General features: G+C 40.7%; 1 protein-coding gene and 1 pseudogene across 1 annotated transcript in view; one reads left to right on the forward strand and one right to left on the reverse strand.

The window, feature by feature from the left end:
• Positions 1 to 23,726, forward strand: part of Apoltp (Apolipoprotein lipid transfer particle) — a 2,338,027-nt gene that overhangs the window by 1,116,722 nt on the left and 1,197,579 nt on the right. The gene's annotated exons all lie outside the window — the stretch shown is intronic.
• On the reverse strand, positions 16,294 to 23,305 carry LOC137239820 (Golgi-specific brefeldin A-resistance guanine nucleotide exchange factor 1-like; annotated as a pseudogene).

Here is a 23,726-nt window from a genome sequence, read left to right on the forward strand (position 1 = left end):
AAATACTTTTTTAAAGTGCGGTTTCACGCGAAAAGTAAACGCGAGCGAAAAAAAAATAAGGGTGAATCTTGATACCAGGGAATCCTCTCTAGGTGCACCGCAGAGCAAGGAGTATCGCCACCACTGGGCGTGGAAAAATCCCCGCAAGGAAGCAGCAAAGTCACAGGTAAGCCAAAGTGTGAGATTTGAAATTCCTTTTTTTTTTTGAGAAACCTTTGTGTTTTTTTTTACCTCCGATTTTTTTTACACCTTTTTCCTTTTATTAGAACATTATTTTTTTTTGAACCTTGGTTTAAATAATTTTGTTTGAAATTAACATTTTTTTTGGTAAACTTTTTGAAGCAGGAGAGTTGTTAGAAAACCATTTTATTTTTTTGAATTGGTTATAGAAAAAAAACAAAATTAATTGAGGTAAAAATGGTTTCGAACCGTTAGATCGGCTCAACCTAAAATCTACCTCGCGAAGGTAGATTTTTTCATAAAATTTTCTTTGGCGCCTTTACACAAAAATCATTCCTCTGTTATCAAGCTAAACATTTTTGACCCAAAATTCCCTTTGAAATTTTTAACGTTTTCGTTGTGAACAATATTTTTCATTGTATTCCCGTCGAAATATTTGTTGTGAACTTTTATTTTATTGGATTTTTATTCACTTCAATATTTTCAAAGGCAGGTTTGATAAGCCAAGTCAAACTTAAATACATTCGACCTGCTTCAAATCAACCCTTAAATATGTAAATAAGACCAACAATACACAAAACACATGTGCCTGCTGATCAGATGTTGAGCATTGTATCATTGAATATATACAAACCAAAGCAAAATATTGTAACGAATTTACTTGCAAATCCTCTTATTGCAATCCTCTGCTAAGTTCGAATCACTAAACTGTTGAATAAATAACTCCAATATTGAATAATGGAAAAATGGCCTTTATTAAAGTACTTCACAATAACACTTATACTCTGCTACTCGCTGGCTTAATAACCAAACTGATTGATAACTCAAATTAAACTCTACTATTGGCCGCCAGATCACGTGCTTAATCAATAACTGATTGATTGCTCAACTCAAACTGAATTACTGAATTACAGCGCCTCTATATATGTCGCCTTTTATACTCTTTGGTTTCCTCGTTCGCATTTTTCTAGAATCTACTAGCATTGTCCATGAGCTCTCAAACTTCTCAGCTATAAATAAAGTTGCACAATTTTATACATCTTTTCGGCGCTTCCAGAATCTACTAGTCCAGTAGCTCTCAAACTTCTCAGATATATGCATTTGTTAGTGTACTGACTATCCGCTGCTCGTATACGTACATGGTACATATATGTAGACGCAGTTATTGTTTCGTTTATGTAGATACATAAAGATTGAATTATTGATGTGAATGTTTGTAGTTTACAGTCTCTCGCGCGCACATAGGCGTATAAGTAAATGCATCTGTGTGTGACATCTCTCTGGGCTGCCTTATATATGTGTATACTTGATTTGATTATTAACGTAAATACTGCTTGGCATGGCCTTATAATCGCCTTAGTGATGGGATAACTTAGTGATGCTAATATCCGTGACACTGCCCTCCACCTAAGTCTGATCGTCCCGATCAGACAAATCTCCCGATCTAACTGCCGCTAGCATCTCCAAATGTACCACTCTTCTAACCCGTGGTCTCCCAGTGGTTTGTATGCGGTAGATGGTATTACTGATCTTCTTCATAACTTTGTACGGGCCTTCCCAACTGCACCGAAATTTAGCTGGAACACCTTTCCGCTGGTGAGGGCTGTTTAACAGTACCAAATCTCCCGCCAAGAAACCTTCCGAATTAAAGTTCTTGTCATGCCAGTGTTTCATCTTACTACTTGTTGTTGTTGTTGTTGCAGCGATAAGGTTGCTCTCCGAAGGCTTTGGGGAGTGTTATCGATGTGATGGTCCTTTTCCGGATACAGATCCGGTACGCTCCGGTACCATAGCACCATTAAGGTGCTAGCCCGACCATCTCGCGAACAATTTGTGTGGCCACATTAAACCTTCATGCCATTCCCTCCCTCCCCACCTCCAAGTTCCATGAGGAGCTTGGGGTCGCCAGAGCCTCGTCTGTTAGTGAAACAGGATTCGCCGCGGATAGGTGAGGTTGACAATTGGGTTTGGAGAAGCTATATATTGCGCTGGCAGCATGAAGGGTTGCGCTACACAGCCCCTTCAATCTGGTATTTTAGTCGCCTCTTACGACAGGCATACCTACCGCGGGTATATTCTGATCCCCTAACCCGCTGGGGGTCATCTTAGTACTCATTACCCTGGGCCGTTCCTTCACACTCTGTTGTTTGTCGTTCCCACATTTTACAAGAGTAGTGCGCTCCGGCTTGAAACTACCCTCGCATTCTTTCTCGGAAATTCGTTGCTTCGTTTTCCTGCGTCTTTTAGGTTTTGTCAATGCCAGTGTTTCTCTCGCAGGCACTTTTGGTTTTGATTTATTTGGCCCATTCGATCTATCAACCTTTACCTTTGAATTTCGTGGCCTTCGTCGAGTATTCTCCACCAGTACCCGATTACTGCTGAACCCTTTTTCCAAACTAAAGTTAAGTGGCACATCTTGGTTCTCATAACGCATCACACTTCTCTGCATATCGATCTTGATGTCATGGTCAACCAAGAAATCCACTCCCAATATAACTTCATCAACAATCTCCGCCACAACAAATTTGCGTAGAACCATGACCTTCCCAATCAATACTTCACATATCACTTCTCCCTGAACTTGGTTATACTCGCCAGTGACCGTACGCAACTTTGCTCCAGGTAACGTTTTTATTCTCCTGTTGACCAAGTCAGATCGGATCAAGGAATGAGATGCGCCCGTATCTACAGTCAGTACTCGTTCTTTGCCATCCACATTCCCTATGACGGTAAGACTGCTCGATTTTCTACCAATTTGCGACACAGATATCACAGGGCATTCAATAGCTGGATCTAGCTCCCTATCTCTTACTCGCTCTTGCTCATCTCCTCCAGCTTTGCGTTTATGGCCACCCACATTGTTGGAACTATTAGGACCAAGATCGCAATGACGTGCAATGTGACCTGGGTTGCCGCACTTGAAACATTTAATAACTCCGGCATTCTTCTGTTGAGATCCCTTCAGTGCTTCCAAAATTGTTTCTACCCACTCTGGCCTTTCTACTTCCACACGGCGTGCTTTGAAAACTGGCTTACACAGAAGCGACGCTGTTTCCTGAATCAGAGCATGCGATACCGTTTCAGCAAATGTTAGTTTTGGATTCGCATATGTAGCCCGCTTCGTTTCCACATCTCGTATGCCATTTATAAAGCTCTGAATTTTTACCCCTTCAGTGTATTCCACGGGTGCGTCCGCATTCGCTAAATGTGCTAGCCTTTCAATATCCGGCGCAAACTCTCGCAATGTTTCACCACGTCTGTGGAAGCGGTTCAGCAACTCCATTTGGTATATCTGTCTCCTATGCTCAGTTCCGTATCGTCTCTCTAGAACGCCCAAAAATGCTTCATAACAGTTCCGTTCGCCCTCTGGAATAGTTTGTAAAATCTCAGCTGCAGGCCCTTTCAACGCCATGAATAATGCGGCAACTTTATCTTCCATATTCCAGTTGTTCACTGCTGCGGTCTTCTCAAACTGTAGCTTAAAGACCTGGAAAGGAACATAACCGTCAAAAGATGAAGTTTTTATCTTTGGATTACTCGCTGAAACTGCTGGACGATTTTATTGTAACTGCTCCATACGACCCTTCAAATCATCGACTTCTGCCTGAAATTGAGCGATTTTTGCATCCTGCGCTTCCAGCTTTGATGTTACCCTTGCTTCCTGTGCTTCTAACTGTGAAGACCTTTGTGCCACCTGCAATGATAAGCGCTCCTCTTGTTCTTCCATCTTTGATGTTATCTGCGTCGACTGCGATTCCAGCTGAGATGACATTTGAGATGTTATTTCTGTCTTTTGCGATTCCAGTTGGGATGCCAATTGTGACGACATGTTGGACATTTGTGCAGCCAACATCATGTTCAGGTCTGTGTTCGCCATTGTCTGCGGTGTTTCATTTTTCTCTTCAATTTTTGCTGTTGTCTCGTCCTCATCAGGATAAAAGACATACTCGTCCACATCAATTCCTTCTGCTTCCATTGCCTCTCGTAGCCGTGCCTGAAGTTCGAGTTTAACGCCGCTTGTATTCAATCCACGGCTCTCCAACTCCTTCTTCAGTTGCTGGATCTTCAATTCACTGAACTTTGCCATGTCCTTGTTGTCCTCTGGAATTTATTCAACAATCCCACTTCTGACACCAATTGTAACGAATTTACTTGCAAATCCTCTTATTTGCAATCCTCTGCTAAGTTCGGATCACTAAACTGTTGAATAAATAACTCCAATATTGAATAATGGAAAAATGGCCTTTATTAAAGTACTTCACAATAACACTTATACTTTGCTACTCGCTGGCTTAATAACCAAACTGATTGATAACTCAAATTAAACTCTACTATTGGCCGCCAGATCACGTGCTTAATCAATAACTGATTGATTGCTCAACTCAAACTGAATTACTTAATTACAGCGCCTCTATATATGTCGCCTTTTATACTCTTTGGTTTCCTCGTTCGCATTTTTCTAGAATCTACTAGCATTGTCCATGGGCTCTCAAACTTCTCAGCTATAAATAAAGTTGCACAATTTTAGACATCTTTTTGTATTGACTCTCCGCTGCTCGTATACGTACATGGTACATATATGTAGACGCAGTTATTGTTTCGTTTATGTAGATACATAAAGATTGAATTATTGATGTGAATGTTTGTAGTTTACAGTCTTTCGCGCGCACATAGGCGGATAAGTAAATGCATCTGTGTGTGACATCTCTCTGGGCTGCCTTATATATGTGTATACTTGATTTGATTATTAACGTAAATACTGCTTGGCATGGCCTTAGCAGCGCCTTACTGATGGGATAACTTAGTGATGCTAATATTCGTGACAATATATACATATTCAATAATACTCCAATTAAAGGCAGACATGTATAAAAAGCTTGGTCGCTTTGATGCTGTGGCAGTGTCTTAAGTTATTAATAAAACAACTTGCCGCTTTCCGCGTTATGAAGCGACCAAATCAATTATGGCAATCCGCGTATACGGCCATGTATATGTAAATATCAATGCTCGTAGCAATTAGCCGACGAAATACAATAGGCACGAGCCAAATAATGTGTCGTCGGTGGTTAAAAGTGTTGCCGTTTTTACCTTTAACAACTCACAGCTAAAAGGGGAATTTATTATAAAATTAAAATAAACGAATTTATTGCTCTTTTGCGAACTAATGTTATATTTCTTCGCAAAATTTCTTTCATTCATTTCGCCGCTCCCATACATTAATTTTTATCTATGAAAATAATGTAAAATTCTTACTTTGTACTGACATGTGATAAACAAGTCAGCATATACAGTATGACGTCACAGTGCGAATTCGGGCCAGAAACGGGTAAAACACCACTCTTATGTAACAACTGCAACACAGTTGCTGCAAATTTGGCTGCGTGACTGCGCGAATAATTTTTCGGCAGAATATGATAGGGGGTTTCAAATAGCAAATAAAAATGTCCATAAGCTGTGACAACTCGGCAATTCAGGATATGGAAAAATTATTTGCAATAATTTATATGAACAATGGATGGAAATTTTTAGATTATATTGCTAATATGTTAGTGGACATTTACTGTGCATGTTTATTTGCATTTTTTACTACCATATTAGTACTTTCATACAGGCTTAAAAATAGTTCGGTATTATTTCAAAGGAAAAGTGCGGGGTTATGAAATTAGTTATGCTCGTCAGAATAAATACCCCCAATATGCATCGAAGTTGGAATTTATAAAATCGCAAAAATTTGTCTTTTGACGATTTTATCAAATGCCATGTTGCCGAATTGCAAAATTCTATCATCAATTTGGACAACTTAAGAAGAAGCATTTATGAATGAAAAATCAAGAGGAAGCTAGTTTTCAGTATTTTGCGATTTGCATACAAGACATGAGTATACATATGTACATATGTATGTGGGCTTGTGCGTATGGTTGGTTGGTTGAAGTGAATTTTGTTTTATTTTTCAACATGCGAATATAAAAATATTTCTTAGCTTACATATGAACATAGATTTGTACATAGGCTTGTGCGTACGAATAATTTTTGTTGGAAGTGGACAAACATTTGTTAGCTTATGCTTAGAGCAAAGGTTAGAATATTTTGGGTTCAATGAAGTGGGTGAGAAATAGGGGTGTTGTTGACAAACATTTGTATTTTGGTTTAAATGAAGCGGGTGGGCGTGAAAGGGGGGTGTTGATTAACCTTTCCAAATAAATACGTATACACATATTTAGGGCTTTATAAATTCCTTTATTCACAAATTTTAAAATTTTACATATGGTTTTATAATAATAAAATAATAATAAATATTTACATAAAAATTAATACTAACTTAAAATAAAAAAAAAAAATACCTGAAATAAAAGAGAAAAATCTGAAAAGAGAAAAATAAATTTATTATTATTTTGTTTAATGAAAAATACCTGAAATAAAAGAGAAAAAGCTGAAAAGAAAAAAATTAGATTATTATTATTTTGTTTATAATTATGTATAATTTTGATTTGAATATTTACATGAGAATTACGAAATTGTCTGCACATATGTAAACATATAGCAAGTAACAATTTCTCTCACAACTTAACCCATTAAGGTTAAATATATGTGTTTCACCTGTATTATGGAAACATTAACTGAGTTTGACATTTGAAATAAATTTTTAGGGCAATTTTCTTTATAATAAAATTTAGAAAATGGAACCCAAATGTTTCCAAATACTAGGCTCAGATGCACTCTACAGTTAAAAAGGGAGTAGAAAACTACGACTACTACTACAAAGAGCAACATCCATGACATTCTGTTAAAAAAAAATAGCTGAAGCCAAGATAAAGCCGATATTTTGGCTTAACTTATCTCGAGTTAAGTTCTTTTAACAAATTGCCACGGACATTCTCCTTACATATGGCTGCAACGAAAAAGAGTTTATATACGTATACGCCTGAAAAGAAAATACTTTATATACAAATATTAAAGAGTAAGGCTGAAAAGAAAAGAGGAAAGAAAAAAATATTTAAACGTATATACAAATAATTAAATTATGGACATTTGTTTTATTTTAAATATTTACCCAGCATCCTCGCACCCCCCTTACATATACCGCAGAAACATTTGGGTTGTAAGCCAAACATGCCAATTTGGTAATCCCGGCGTTTTCATCTTTTTGGCAACTTCGGCCTTTTCGTGGCATTCGCTTTGGTTTTACGTTTGAGAGGTAGCTTAAAAGTCTTTCCACTACTCTCTGCAGACGTTCCCGGTTTCGGGTTTTGCGCTTTCTTTTCGGCATTCAGCTTTCTTAGCTTTTCGTTGCATCTCCGTAGTATTTCCTCCTGCTCTTCAGCCCTTGCTATCCATTTCGAATTTTTATACAGCAGGACGGTAACCATGAAATCCAACATTTGGCATCGTTGTTCTGCGCATTCCCCGGTCAACCAGTCCGGGTACGATTCATCAGTTCTTTCTTTTATATATTCGATGATCGTTGCTTTTGGCGACAGTCCGTACGCGCAGAGGCGGAACATTTCAAGGTACCACCTCATGTGGTCTGAGCTAATCTGGAAGAAATCGTCAGACGGATTTACAAGCCTCAAGTCTTCGTAAGGCTTGTAATTCTTAGCTCGTATGAGGGCTTCCGAACTATTTCCCTCTTCCACATGAGGCTTACACATTACCTTCTCGCATTTATCACATTTTATCTTCTTTTGACCTTTTTGATAAAGCGAGTACCATGAGAAGTATCTTTGTATCTGTCTCTCAGCAGTTTTTTTCGGGGATTCGCTGTTGTTCCTCTTCCCCTTGACTTGAATGATGTGCCGCTATTTCGATCTCCCAAGTAATGCAATATTCGTTAAACTTTCGCATTATACCAGCTTCAGTACCAGGTGTTGATATATCCTCGGGTGTGGATTCATCGTAATTTACCGGGACCATAAGGGATGCACAATACTCCCTAAATTTCCGCATAATGTCCCGGTTTAGGTCCTCCCCCACAAGTGGCGCTCCTGCTCCCTGGGGCTCAGCATTGGAATATGTGTGGTCGTGTAGGTGGGCTACATATTCTGTTGGTATATCGTCAAAACTTTGTTCTATTAACGAACGGTCTTCTTCGTGTTCGCTATCAGTGGGTTCGTGATATGGTACAAGTGCAGTGCAACTGTTTGGTTCGTCATCTGAGGTCTCATTCCAGTCAAGGAAGATGTCGTCGTCATCCTCACAGTTGCTGCCTTTTGCCTCGAAATGATGTCGTTAAATCTTCATAGACATCAATCGGGCCACGATGTACTGAATATCAAATGCGGAGGGATGCACATTGATGCCTTGGCCTGCCCGCACTTTGTAAAAGAGATTCTCCAAAGCATCTTGATTCAGCTTACCAAGCATCACAAACTCCAAATTAGGATATTGCTTGAATAAGTCCTCTGACAAATTCAGCATTGATGTTATTGTTAGGATAAATCCTCTTATGCATAGAACTTTGTTTTGATGCTTCATCTCAATCGATTCAAAATATTTGATGTAATCCAAGAGTCGTTGCCTTTTCTCCGTATCATCTCTTCGCAACGGCCTCTTCAACGGATTTTTATCATACAAATTTTTGCAGTCCAGCTCATCAAACACATTGTTCATTGTCTTAACAAACATTTGTGTTGGCTTCACTGACTGCAAAATCATGGCGTCGTTTCCAAATAGCTTTAAGTCTTCCATCATTTTCAGTCCAGCGTAGACTGAATTGCTTAAAAGCTGGGTAGCCCGCGAGACACTCATTTTCTCGAAGTTGCTCGGGTGTATGTGGGACTCGGTGAGATTAGAACATATTTTATAATTGTCGTTTTCTCTGTCAACATTGTTCAGCTCTTTGACTACTGCATTTCTCACAATGCCGTCTTGTGTTTTAAAGTGGAAATTCCCTAAAAATTGATTCCTAACATTCTTCATCAAGTGACAGTAGTCAAACATAAAATGGACGTCCTTGCCTTTGTAGTTGATTGTAGTCTTCGATGCGCTAATGCCAAGCTTATTGAAAGCACCGACGTTTTGGGCGCCTTGGTCGCAAATAGCTGCCTTAACGTCTAGTCCTATTTCACGAGGTACGTCGATATTCCTCCATAGCGACGTAAGCAGATCATCAGACGATGCGCCACTTCGTGATACGTAATAGGACATTATGTACTTCCAATTACTACAAATTCCTTTTATCATAAAGAATAGACATTTATCACCCACCTCGTTTTGTCGACAGGCTCCTCCCATGTCAACATAGCCGTCAATGACATCAACGGTGTTGTTATATGTCAAGTCTTTCTTTATTGTCACCTCATCCCACATGATTTGGCATATGAGTTGGGTGCCAGACGATTACTTTCTCATCAATGCCTGGACAAACATACCTTATTGGTCGGTCTCTCAATAAGGCACTCTGGCTTGGCAAGCGGAAGCCCAGGTCGTCTTTCATAAATTTATATGCTTTCGACGACATGTAGCTTATATTTGCGCTAATTTTTTTTCATCACTATCATACCATTTACCCTTCTTGCCAACTATCATCTTGGCAAAGAGGATAGCATCATCCGTCGCTCCTGGATGTGGAATAATGGCATTATCCACCACATTTTTTTTGACCTGCTTGAGTTCAAGCATATCCCGATTTAGCTCTAAAATTCTCCTGTTGAGCTTATTGATGGTGGAGTTGAGCTCATCAATATCCCTTAGACGCTTTAGGTCTGTCCGTTGATAAGCTCGTTCCCTCCAGGCAAAGGACTCCCGCTCATTGATAATGTCGTCCTCTAAGCGGGTTAGTCCCTCCTCGACATGATGGACGTCGAGGCGTTTGCGATTCTCCACTAGGTCGCCATAGACTGCGAACTGTTCTTCTTCTTAGTTGTCTTTGATGGTCCAGCTTTCTGAACTATCGAAGCAGCTGCCACTTCAACTTCTTCACATACCAAGTTAGAAGCTGTAGTGACAGTGGTAGTCGTGGGGGTGGTGGTAGTGGTAATGGTGAGGAACATTGTTGGATAACCATCTGACTTGATTGCTTTACCAGTTTTGTGGTTATCCATAAAATGCTTATCGCAAACAAAAATATTTTTATCTTTTATTTCATTAATTGACATGTTGCATGCCAACGCCCAAGTGTTTCTGCGGTCTTCCTGTGTGGGGAATGCGTGAAGTGGCACACCATCCTCAGCTGTGCAGCCCCGCACACAGCAGACCCGATACGTCTTGGCGCTCCCCGAATAGGTGTGCATGGGTGCACCATCATATCCTTAAAAAAACCAAAAAAAAAAATAAAGGAATTACCCCATGGAAAAAATATGATTATCTATACCTAGTAAATCATTTTAAAAAATTATCCCACGGAAAAAAACTTATTATCTACACCTAGCAAATTACACAAAACGCCAAAAAATTATGCGGCTATGCATTTGCTACGGCTTAAGGAACAAGAATGATTTTAGAATTAAATTTTATAAATCCAATAAGGCACAAAATGTTTCAATGTATAAAAGCCCAAAACTTTTTAATGAATTGCTAAGCAATATAAAAAACGAAATAAATATTAATGTATTTAAAAGACTGATAATATATCATATTAGAGAACAATTACCTATTGCTAAGATTACCGATTTTGTATTACTAAACTGTACCTGAAAGTTTTAAATAGCTACGGCTAAATAAAGAAGCTAATAATAATAATAATAATAATTTCTTAAATAAAAAATATATATTGTAAAATATTAAAAATAAAAATTATAAATTAAATAAAAAATATGTATTGTTAAATATTGAAAATAAAAATTAAATAAAAAATAAAAATAAACGGTTCAAAAACAAAAAATTAGGTGTTGAAAATTAATTTAATTATTAAATTTATTAGTTTGGGTTGATTGAAGATGTTTGCAACAAGGTTCACTAAATTGAAGCAGGAAAGGGTAGTCAGGTTCGCCCTGAAGGAGAGCGTGTGCGTGAACACAGTATCCGCCTGCCAGCTTGCGATACTAAGGTATTCAAGGGCGACTACCTATCTTGGCCAACGTTTCGTGACCTGTTCACGGCCATTTACAAAAACAACAGTCGCCTAAGCCCGGTAGAAAAGTTGTTCTACCTTAACCAAAAAACCCAAGGTGAGGCAAAGGACATTGTCAAGAAATGTCCTTTGACAAATGAAGGCTTCGAAACAGCCTGGAAAAACCTATGTGAGAGATATGAGAATAAGCGGATTCTCGTAAACTCACAACTACAAATTTTGTTTAATCTAAAAAAGATAGATAGCGAGTGCGGCAATCAAAACCTTACAGCGCGACATAAATAATTGTTTAGCATCCTTAAAAACACATCAGATTGAAGTTTCAAATTGGGATGCGATTATTACTTATTTATGTTCGACAAAATTACCTGAGAATACGTTGGCTCTATGGGAGCAGAGCATTGACCACAAGACGGACATATCCAAGTGTGAGGATATGGACAAATTCTTGTCAAATCGTTTCCAGACACTTGAAACCATGTCTGGTTTTACAGGGAATGCCACTTCTAAAGTGCAAAAGTCAAACACGTCGCGCCAGTCGACGGAAAACCCTACAAAAAGACTTGGTGCTTTTCAAACCAAAGTAACCAAGCAAACAACAAAATCAATATGTAAAATGTGTAAACTGTTCACGTTTTTGCTATTTAAACCCGGTAGAAAGGATTAAATTCATCAAATCCACAAATGGCTGCCTGAATTGTTTATCCCCAGGACACACAGTGACGAGGTGCACCAGTTCGTACAACTGTTCCAAATGCCACTCTCGTCACCATACGCTCCTGCACGCGGACACACTTCAGCAACCGGCGCTGCACAATCCTTTCAAAGATGCGGATAATACCCCATCAACTTCGGTACAGGCACGGAAAAGACAGGAATCGGGACAACCACCTTCCTCTACGAACCAGAATGTCAAATCCTGCCATGCCAATTCCAGCACAGGTGTGCTATTAGGAACTGCTCGCGTACACATTCATCATAATGGTACCGACTTCTCCGCGCGGGCATTAATTGATTCTGGGTCTGAATGTTCCTTTATAACTGAAAGACAGAAACGCAGAATCAATTTGCCAGCGAGGAAAATGCATGCCCATGTTTCAGGCATCACAAATGCGGTGTCAGCTCAGGTCAAAGAAGCATCCAACATCGAATTACGTTCACCAGTGGATCCCTGCTTCAGCCTGACTACACCCGTTCTAGTTCTAGCGAAACTCACTGGGAATCTTCAATCCTGCCATATCAACGCAATGACTATGCAGGCATTCCCAGACTTGGTTTTGGCAGACAAGAGGTTCTACGTCAACGAAGATGTAGACCTTATACTTGGCGGAGACATATATCCCCAAATCATATTAAGTGGCCTTAAGAAAAACGTGCTTGACACACTTCTGGCCCAAGAGACAGTGTTCGGTTGGATACTAATCGGTCGTATCGAAGCACCGAATCCAACGAAGAGCATCATGTCCTTCTAAAACGAGGTTGCGTTAGACAACCAACTCAAAGCTTTCTGGGAGGTAGAAAATGTACCCAAAAATAAAATATTAAATGAGGAGGAGAGGTATTGCGAAAAATTATTTAAAGAAACAACGAAACGTGAGGAAGATGGAAGATACACCGTATCACTACCACTCAGGCAGGATTACCCTAATAACATTAATTTAGGACCGTCCCTGAAACGAGCATGCTCTCAATTCTTCCGGAATGAGGGGCGGATACTATAAAACCCAGATTTAGATAAACAATATGTTCGAGTGTTGTCATAATATGAAACACTCGGACATATGAGAAAATTGAGAAGGAATATCCCATCCGACGATTCGGATCATTACTTCCTGCCCCACCACGCCGTTATTAAAGCGGAAAGTACTACTACAAAGGTACGCGTAGTATTTAATGCCTCGAGCCCTACGGCCGACGGTAATAGCCTAAACGATATTCTCCTCCCAGGCCCAGTTCTACAAGCCGATCTACCCATCCTTATATTACGATGGAGACTATACCGTTTTGTCTTCAATAGCGACATCGAAAAGATGTATCGTCAAATTTGGGTGAACGAAAATCACACCAAATTTCAACGCATTGTATATCGCACTTCCCCGAATGACCCTATTAGTCTCTACGAATTAAAGACGGTTACCTTCGGAGTGAATTGCGCTCCATATCTCGCGATAAGTACGCTTCTCCAACTAGCAGACGACGTCTCAAATTCACACCCTACAGCGGCTAGCATACTGCGAGAATACATGTATGTAGATGACGTGTTAGCGGGTGGATATACGATCACATCGACCATTAAAGCCAGAGATGAAATTCGTCAAGTCCTACACTCCGCGGGCTTTCCACTTCGCAAATGGACATACAATTCAGAGGACATTCTAAGGGACATCCCCAAAGCAGACCTGCTCAGTGAAAACTTCCTGGCCTTCGAATATACCAGTTCAGTTAAAGCATTAGGAATTCGATGGAATGCCCTCTCCGATTTATTTTACTTTAAAGCAGGGACGCTGGACAACCCGGAAAACATTACAAAGAGAGCGATACTATCAGCAATCGCCAAACTTTTCGATCCATTAGGGTGGCTGGCACCAATGGTCATTGTAGCAAAAATACTCATGCAGAGTATTTGGTTGGAAGGCACCGCTTGGGACGAACCAGTATCTACCAGTACGCTGGAACGACGGAAAACCTTCACCGACCAATACCATGAAATCGACAAAATCAGGGTACCTAGATGGGTCAACTTTTCACCAGGAACCGACATCGAGATCCATGGATTTTGTGACGCATCCGAGAAGGCTTATGCAGCAGCCGTTTACATGCGCGTAAAAACGGATAATGACATCTGGACAAACCTGCTTCTGGCCAAAACCCGAGTAGCCCCAGCAAAACTCTTTCTCTTCCACGATTGGAGCTTTGCGGAGCACGGCGGAAATCACCGAATCAATTTTCAGGAACCTCAAGTTGGGACCAGTGAATCTGCACCTTTGGACGGATTCAACTATCGTCCTCGCATGGATAAGGAAACCACCGTCTTCCTGGGCCACTTTCGTCGCACATCGGATCACCAAGATCATCGACATGGTCGGAAATAAGGACAGGTTGCATGTAACTCAGAATCTAACCCAGCAGATTTAGGTAGCAGAGGATTACCTGCGTCTGAATTGGTCAACAATTCGTTGTGATGGCAGGGACCTTCTTGGCTGCAAGAAGACACTTCCCAATGGCCAGCACAAGAAAGTGACTACATCACCTCCGTAGAGGAAAAGAGGGCGAAGACCTGCGCAACAACAACAGTAAATACTACCGATGTTCTCCAACGCTTTTCATACCTACCTAGGGCTTTACGGGTGCTCTCATACGTTATGAGGTTCTACCAAAGAACTCACCCCAAAACAAAAAAATCATTTCAGGTCGAGTCACCTTTAATCTCTCCTGATGAATATAATGATCTAAAGGCCGGAAAACCAATTGCAGGGAAAAGTGCAATACTCTCACTTAATCCCTACCTAGACCAACATGGAATCATTCGGGTAGGAGGGCGACTCGGGCGAGGACACCCAAAACCATCCCATCCACTCTTTATCCCTTAACGAGGACAACAGAAGAGCCTACCGCAGAAGGGCGAACCGATCTGCCACAGAAAACAGCTGCACTCTTTGGCGCGCAACGAGGCCCATCGCAAACCTAACGCTGATGAGAAAACTCATCTGCCCCAGATATTAGCAGTGGTTTATAATTTAGAAATCCGAATTAAGCCAGTCCGAATATTTAAGAAAAGCAACTGACTATTCAAAACTTCGAATGAAAACCCCAAAAACTTTAAAATAATTTTTTAAAATTCTAAGCATTCAGCTTAATAGCGCATTAATTTTGCGTGCAAGGAAATTCATGCATGCATAAATGCTATCCGACTGCATGCAGCGTCGAAACATTGTTTTTTAAATAAATTTAACAAATATTTTTGGGCGCGTATTAAAAGTCGATCTTCTGTTCTATTAATTCCGTATGTTCGAAACATTCGTCTCCATTTGAGAATTTGGAGAATCGGTTTGTAGTTGGAATATTATGCATATTCGGACCTCGTGAGGTAGTATCAAAGAACGTATTCCGAATATTCTAAATAAACGGTTTATCCGGAGCGCTTCCATGCATACTTAACGGAAAAGAACTTTCCGAAATTTCAGAATAAAAGGGTGAATACTCCCTGTGTAGCAGGACCGCACAAAAGCTTGACTTCTGTCAAAGTCAAGGTAGGAATACAAAGTTCTAAGACAATAAGCCACTCTCTTTTGTTTTTGTTTATGTCAGTTCATTGCGGCTGCTGAGTGGCGTATCACCCCATGCCGGCTGCCTGTTCAAAATCATGCTATCTCGGGCTATTTGTCAGAAATTTCCCTATTCAGGATTTGTCACCAAACCGCCCTATGTTAGAGTTGGATTCGTCTCGGAATGTTTTTATTTAACTCCCCCTTATGAGAAAATGCATTGACCTTATGTTCATATAGGGAGTTTTGGCAACCACAGTTGAGATGGTGCGTTTTTGAATAAAATTCTAACATACCGCATTCTTCAAACAATTTCTGACAGAATGACCAAACCCACATGACTTATCAATTCACGACATATTTAGTAGAAAATGACTTATTTCCCCAAAAAGCTTTGGCATTTACAAATTTATTATCACTACTAATATACTACCAAATATCACTACTAATCTACTACGATTTCACAGATTGTTCATCGAAGCACAAACCTCTAGTAATTGAATAAAACTCACCCACTCACTGAGACAGGTTGAGGCTGTTGCTGCAACACGCTTTAGATCTTTGGTTGCACTTTTCTATACGAATTTCATGCATACGCGCTTCATGTACTGCGATACGGGCTATCACACGCCATGCATTTGTACACGATAGCTAAATGACTCAACTTCCTCCAGCGTGAATTGATAATTTCTGAGAGAAAAAAAAAAACCATAAAATAGAATTGACATCCTTTTCAGTAACTGAGATATATATGCATATCTTTTAAACAATCATACTTAATCACCTTGATTTTCGCTCACATAGCCACTTTTTCCACGTTCCTCACAAAAGTCTTCCACCTCAGTCAACGCCTTTGGCAATAATTTTAAACGAAAGAGCTGCAGGAACAGTTCCAAAATATGTTTCCATCCTTCACGCAAACATTCCCCATACTCATGAGCCTCGTTTTTAATGGCTTGAAAAATAAGTGACAGCATCTCCTGATCAAAATCATTGCCACCATTTAGGCCACGTAAATTATGGCGAAGTCCTCTGATGTCATTGGCTCATGCATGCGTTTTGCATTCGAGTCATATTGATCCATATTTAACGCGATGGTGGCATAAGCCAAACTGAAAGCTGCATCTGTGTTGGCAAAGGGCTCAGTGCTTTGTTTATGCCAATGATCAGCAACGTGCTCAAGTACAAGGAAAATTAACGGCGCTTCGCCCGGCAAACGGAACGTCTCCAAGTACGAACGCAGCGCCCGATCCACTCTCAAACCAGCAAAATCAAATGAATCCACAAAATTCTTTAAAACCTCTGAATCAACACGCTTTTTCTTCGATGTATATTCACCAATCATTTTTTTTACCAAGCCCCCGATTCTCACGCAAAAACAAGGCATGGGATCGAGTTGCGAGCCCAATATTGCAAGTATTGTATACCCTTACCGGGTCGTTGATTAAACAGTTCCGTACCTTGTGTGAGCACACGTTTTTTCTCTTTTATATTTTGGAGATACTCGCGCGCTAGGCCTGCATTGGCTACACCACCGCCAGCGCCTAGGCGTAAACATGATGAGCTATTAATGAATTTGGATATGTTTTCCACAACCGATTTATTATCATCATTGCTGCCATATAATGCTCTCCAGTTCAGAGTTATGACGTGAATGACGCGTGGAACTAATTACACCTGTGGCCGAACTGCCACAAACTTCATTATCAACATTTTTTGAGGCAACACAATTAGCTTCGATACTCTCAATAACCGAAGCCAATGTGTCCAAAGCGATTATGTGTGTACTATAGACAGCCGTTGTAGCAGAGTGTATTTGAAGAGTAAGCTTACTAGACCTTCAACGAAGTCGGTACAATACAAATCGCAATGGTAATTGAAATACAGTTCCGAAACAAAACCTGGTACCCAAAGCTGAAGCAAATTTTTCAATGCTAGCTCGCGCATTTCATAAGGCGTTTATGGGCTATTGCTTGAAATAATCTCAGATATTTTTTTGGGATAAGCTTCTAATTGGAATTTCAAGTGATCGCGCAATGATTCAAAAAGTAAAAAAGCACAGCTGTAGATCAGCTGCAAAAATTGTTATGCGTTCGGAGTTGAGTAACGCAAACAAACTCCTGCACAAGTCATCTTTGACCAACTCCAACAGCGTATTGTATTCGCCAGTGCTCTCTGCACCCACCTTAAGGGTAACAGTGAGTAAGCTTAAGCCCATATGAATCATGGTATCTGTATTCTGCTGATGTATCTAAGGGATTGCAGAGCAATACAAGGAAACTGAAAAGTTGCGGCATGCATGGCAAACCATAGGGGAGCAATGATGCTGAGCCTTCTGAGCCATCAATCGAATTTTGTTGGGTGAAACGCACACCCACGGAATGTATATATTCACTGCTACCCCCTTCATTTGTCTGTAAGGCGTTCATTTCACTGTCACCAACAGGACATAAAGTACCGCCAGCAATAGTGGACTGTGGATCAGCTTGTGTCCGATTGTCAACAGCGACATGCTCATCACAGTGTCCTACATTTATAATGGGCTCCATACTACTTCAGCATCGGTTATACCACCCTGCACTGTAGTAGTCGGAGTTTGGGTAATTTTGCCTTGCATATCGAGTATATTTCCTGCGGGTGTTGCAGGTGTTGGAGCCAATGGTGCCGATTTTACCTGTGGTATCATTTGAAATTGACTTAAAATATTAGCGGCATTTCGATCTTCGGAGAACTGTGGTAGACGCGCGCTTAGCGAGCAGACCAACTCCCTTATAAGCGATTTTTGATTGCCATGAAAGTGTATTGCGAGTAAAGGTAGCATTTCGCCTAGCGATGCCGATGTATCTTCACAGAACAAAAAAAAGGGTTTCGCGTTATCTTTGGATTTTATAATTGGAATGTTTACATTCCTAACGACGTCTGCGTCGGGCTGAGTCGCAGACAACATCGGTCCAGATTTTCCACCAGTTCGGTTACCTCCACTCAATGAACTTCCACCAAAAGTAGAAGCTTTTACACGTTTTTTATTATTATTTGTAGCCATAGAGTAAACCGTAGATATCCCACACCACCAACCTGCAAAGAAAAAAAAAAAAATCCATTAATAAATTTCATCAATGGGCATCGCAAAGGTGTGGCAACTGACGGCGCGGCCGCCGCCGCAGTTGGAGCACCCCTTTGCAATGCCGGTAACCTAGAAAGAAAAAAAAGGAAAACAACACATCAAACCCATCAGCTCTCCTGGATCTCCATCACCCGTCACCTGAAAATAAAAGAGAATGCATTAAAAATTTGAAATAACAAAAAAAAAAATAACAATAAAAATTATTGAAATAAAATAATTGCAAAAATGTTTCACTACTTACTTGTCAAGAAATGTCCTTTGACAAATGAAGGCTTCGAAACAGCCTGGAAAAACCTATGTGAGAGATATGAGAATAAGCGGATTCTCGTAAACTCACAACTACAAATTTTGTTTAATCTAAAAAAGATAGATAGCGAGTGCGGCAATCAAAACCTTACAGCGCGACATAAATAATTGTTTAGCATCCTTAAAAACACATCAGATTGAAGTTTCAAATTGGGATGCGATTATTACTTATTTATGTTCGACAAAATTACCTGAGAATACGTTGGCTCTATGGGAGCAGAGCATTGACCACAAGACGGACATATCCAAGTGTGAGGATATGGACAAATTCTTGTCAAATCGTTTCCAGACACTTGAAACCATGTCTGGTTTTACAGGGAATGCCACTTCTAAAGTGCAAAAGTCAAACACGTCGCGCCAGTCGACGGAAAACCCTACAAAAAGACTTGGTGCTTTTCAAACCAAAGTAACCAAGCAAACAACAAAATCAATATGTAAAATGTGTAAACTGTTCACGTTTTTGCTATTTAAACCCGGTAGAAAGGATTAAATTCATCAAATCCACAAATGGCTGCCTGAATTGTTTATCCCCAGGACACACAGTGACGAGGTGCACCAGTTCGTACAACTGTTCCAAATGCCACTCTCGTCACCATACGCTCCTGCACGCGGACACACTTCAGCAACCGGCGCTGCACAATCCTTTCAAAGATGCGGATAATACCCCATCAACTTCGGTACAGGCACGGAAAAGACAGGAATCGGGACAACCACCTTCCTCTACGAACCAGAATGTCAAATCCTGCCATGCCAATTCCAGCACAGGTGTGCTATTAGGAACTGCTCGCGTACACATTCATCATAATGGTACCGACTTCTCCGCGCGGGCATTAATTGATTCTGGGTCTGAATGTTCCTTTATAACTGAAAGACAGAAACGCAGAATCAATTTGCCAGCGAGGAAAATGCATGCCCATGTTTCAGGCATCACAAATGCGGTGTCAGCTCAGGTCAAAGAAGTATCCAACATCGAATTACGTTCACCAGTGGATCCCTGCTTCAGCCTGACTACACCCGTTCTAGTTCTAGCGAAACTCACTGGGAATCTTCAATCCTGCCATATCAACGCAATGACTATGCAGGCATTCCCAGACTTGGTTTTGGCAGACAAGAGGTTCTACGTCAACGAAGATGTAGACCTTATACTTGGCGGAGACATATATCCCCAAATCATATTAAGTGGCCTTAAGAAAAACGTGCTTGACACACTTCTGGCCCAAGAGACAGTGTTCGGTTGGATACTAATCGGTCGTATCGAAGCACCGAATCCAACGAAGAGCATCATGTCCTTCTAAAACGAGGTTGCGTTAGACAACCAACTCAAAGCTTTCTGGGAGGTAGAAAATGTACCCAAAAATAAAATATTAAATGAGGAGGAGAGGTATTGCGAAAAATTATTTAAAGAAACAACGAAACGTGAGGAAGATGGAAGATACACCGTATCACTACCACTCAGGCAGGATTACCCTAATAACATTAATTTAGGACCGTCCCTGAAACGAGCATGCTCTCAATTCTTCCGGAATGAGGGGCGGATAATATAAAACCCAGATTTAGATAAACAATATGTTCGAGTGTTGTCATAATATGAAACACTCGGACATATGAGAAAATTGAGAAGGAATATCCCATCCGACGATTCGGATCATTACTTCCTGCCCCACCACGCCGTTATTAAAGCGGAAAGTACTACTACAAAGGTACGCGTAGTATTTAATGCCTCGAGCCCTACGGCCGACGGTAATAGCCTAAACGATATTCTCCTCCCAGGCCCAGTTCTACAAGCCGATCTACCCATCCTTATATTACGATGGAGACTATACCGTTTTGTCTTCAATAGCGACATCGAAAAGATGTATCGTCAAATTTGGGTGAACGAAAATCACACCAAATTTCAACGCATTGTATATCGCACTTCCCCGAATGACCCTATTAGTCTCTACGAATTAAAGACGGTTACCTTCGGAGTGAATTGCGCTCCATATCTCGCGATAAGTACGCTTCTCCAACTAGCAGACGACGTCTCAAATTCACACCCTACAGCGGCTAGCATACTGCGAGAATAAATGTATGTAGATGACGTGTTAGCGGGTGGATATACGATCACATCGACCATTAAAGCCAGAGATGAAATTCGTCAAGTCCTACACTCCGCGGGCTTTCCACTTCGCAAATGGACATACAATTCAGAGGACATTCTAAGGGACATCCCCAAAGCAGACCTGCTCAGTGAAAACTTCCTGGCCTTCGAATATACCAGTTCAGTTAAAGCATTAGGAATTCGATGGAATGCCCTCTCCGATTTATTTTACTTTAAAGCAGGGACGCTGGACAACCCGGAAAACATTACAAAGAGAGCGATACTATCAGCAATCGCCAAACTTTTCGATCCATTAGGGTGGCTGGCACCAATGGTCATTGTAGCAAAAATACTCATGCAGAGTATTTGGTTGGAAGGCACCGCTTGGGACGAACCAGTATCTACCAGTACGCTGGAACGATGGAAAACCTTCACCGACCAATACCATGAAATCGACAAAATCAGGGTACCTAGATGGGTCAACTTTTCACCAGGAACCGACATCGAGATCCATGGATTTTGTGACGCATCCGAGAAGGCTTATGCAGCAGCCGTTTACATGCGCGTAAAAACGGATAATGACATCTGGACAAACCTGCTTCTGGCCAAAACCCGAGTAGCCACAGCAAAACTCTTTCTCTTCCACGATTGGAGCTTTGCGGAGCACGGCGGAAATCACCGAATCAATTTTCAGGAACCTCAAGTTGGGACCAGTGAATCTGCACCTTTGGACGGATTCAACTATCGTCCTCGCATGGATAAGGAAACCACCGTGTTCCTGGGCCACTTTCGTCGCACATCGGATCACCAAGATCATCGACATGGTCGGAAATAAGGACAGGTTGCATGTAACTCAGAATCTAACCCAGCAGATTTAGGTAGCAGAGGATTACCTGCGTCTGAATTGGTCAACAATTCGTTGTGGTGGCAGGGACCTTCTTGGCTGCAAGAAGACACTTCCCAATGGCCAGCACAAGAAAGTGACTACATCACCTCCGTAGAGGAAAAGAGGGCGAAGACCTGCGCAACAACAACAGTAAATACTACCGATGTTCTCCAACGCTTTTCATATCTACCTAGGGCTTTACGGGTGCTCTCATACGTTATGAGGTTCTACCAAAGAACTCACCCCAAAACAAAAAAATCATTTCAGGTCGAGTCACCTTTAATCTCTCCTGATGAATATAATGATCTAAAGGCCGGAAAACCAATTGCAGGGAAAAGTGCAATACTCTCACTTAATCCCTACCTAGACCAACATGGAATCATTCGGATAGGAGGGCGACTCGGGCGAGGACACCCAAAACCATCCCATCCACTCTTTATCCCTTAACGAGGACAACAGAAGAGCCTACCGCAGAAGGGCGAACCGATCTGCCACAGAAAACAGCTGCACTCTTTGGCGCGAGGCCCATCGCAAACCTAACGCTGATGAGAAAACTCATCTGCCCCAGATATTAGCAGTGGTTTATAATTTAGAAATCCGAATTAAGCCAGTCCGAATATTTAAGAAAAGCAACTGACTATTCAAAACTTCGAATGAAAACCCCAAAAACTTTAAAATAATTTTTTAAAATTCTAAGCATTCAGCTTAATAGCGCATTAATTTTGCGTGCAAGGAAATTCATGCATGCATAAATGCTATCCGACTGCATGCAGCGTCGAAACATTGTTTTTTAAATAAATTTAACAAATATTTTTGGGCGCGTATTAAAAGTCGATCTTCTGTTCTATTAATTCCGTATGTTCGGAACATTCGTCTCCATTTGAGAATTTGGAGAATCGGTTTGTAGTTGAAATATTATGCATATTCGGACCTCGTGAGGTAGTATCAAAGAACGTATTCCGAATATTCTAAATAAACGGTTTATCCGGAGCGCTTCCATGCATACTTAACGGAAAAGAACTTTCCGAAATTTCAGAATAAAAGGGTGAATACTCCCTGTGTAGCAGGACCGCACAAAAGCTTGACTTCTGTCAAAGTCAAGGTAGGAATAAAAAGTTCTAAGACAATAAGCCACTCTCTTTTGTTTTTGTTTATGTCAGTTCATTGCGGCTGCTGAGTGGCGTATCACCCCATGCCGGCTGCCTGTTCAAAATCATGCTATCTCGGGCTATTTGTCAGAAATTTCCCTATTCAGGATTTGTCACCAAACCGCCCTATGTTAGAGTTGGATTCGTCTCGGAATGTTTTTATTTAACTCCCCCTTATGAGAAAATGCATTGACCTTATGTTCATATAGGGAGTTTTGGCAACCACAGTTGAGATGGTGCGTTTTTGAATAAAATTCTAACATACCGCATTCTTCAAACAATTTCTGACAGAATGACCAAACCCACATTACTTATCAATTCACGACATATTTAGTAGAAAATGACTTATTTCCCCAAAAAGCTTTGGCATTTACAAATTTATTATCACTACTAATATACTACCAAATATCACTACTAATCTACTACGATTTCACAGATTGTTCATCGAAGCACAAACCTCTAGTAATTGAATAAAACTCACCCACTCACTGAGACAGGTTGAGGCTGTTGCTGCAACACGCTTTAGATCTTTGGTTGCACTTTTCTATACGAATTTCATGCATACGCGCTTCATGTACTGCGATACGGGCTATCACACGCCATGCATTTGTACACGATAGCTAAATGACTCAACTTCCTCCAGCGTGAATTGATAATTTCTGAGAGAAAAAAAAAAAACCATAAAATAGAATTGACATCCTTTTCAGTAACTGAGATATATATGCATAT

The sequence above is a fragment of the Eurosta solidaginis genome, chromosome 2 (assembly GCF_040869045.1).
Source record: "Eurosta solidaginis isolate ZX-2024a chromosome 2, ASM4086904v1, whole genome shotgun sequence".
Lineage (NCBI taxonomy): Eukaryota > Metazoa > Arthropoda > Insecta > Diptera > Tephritidae > Eurosta > Eurosta solidaginis.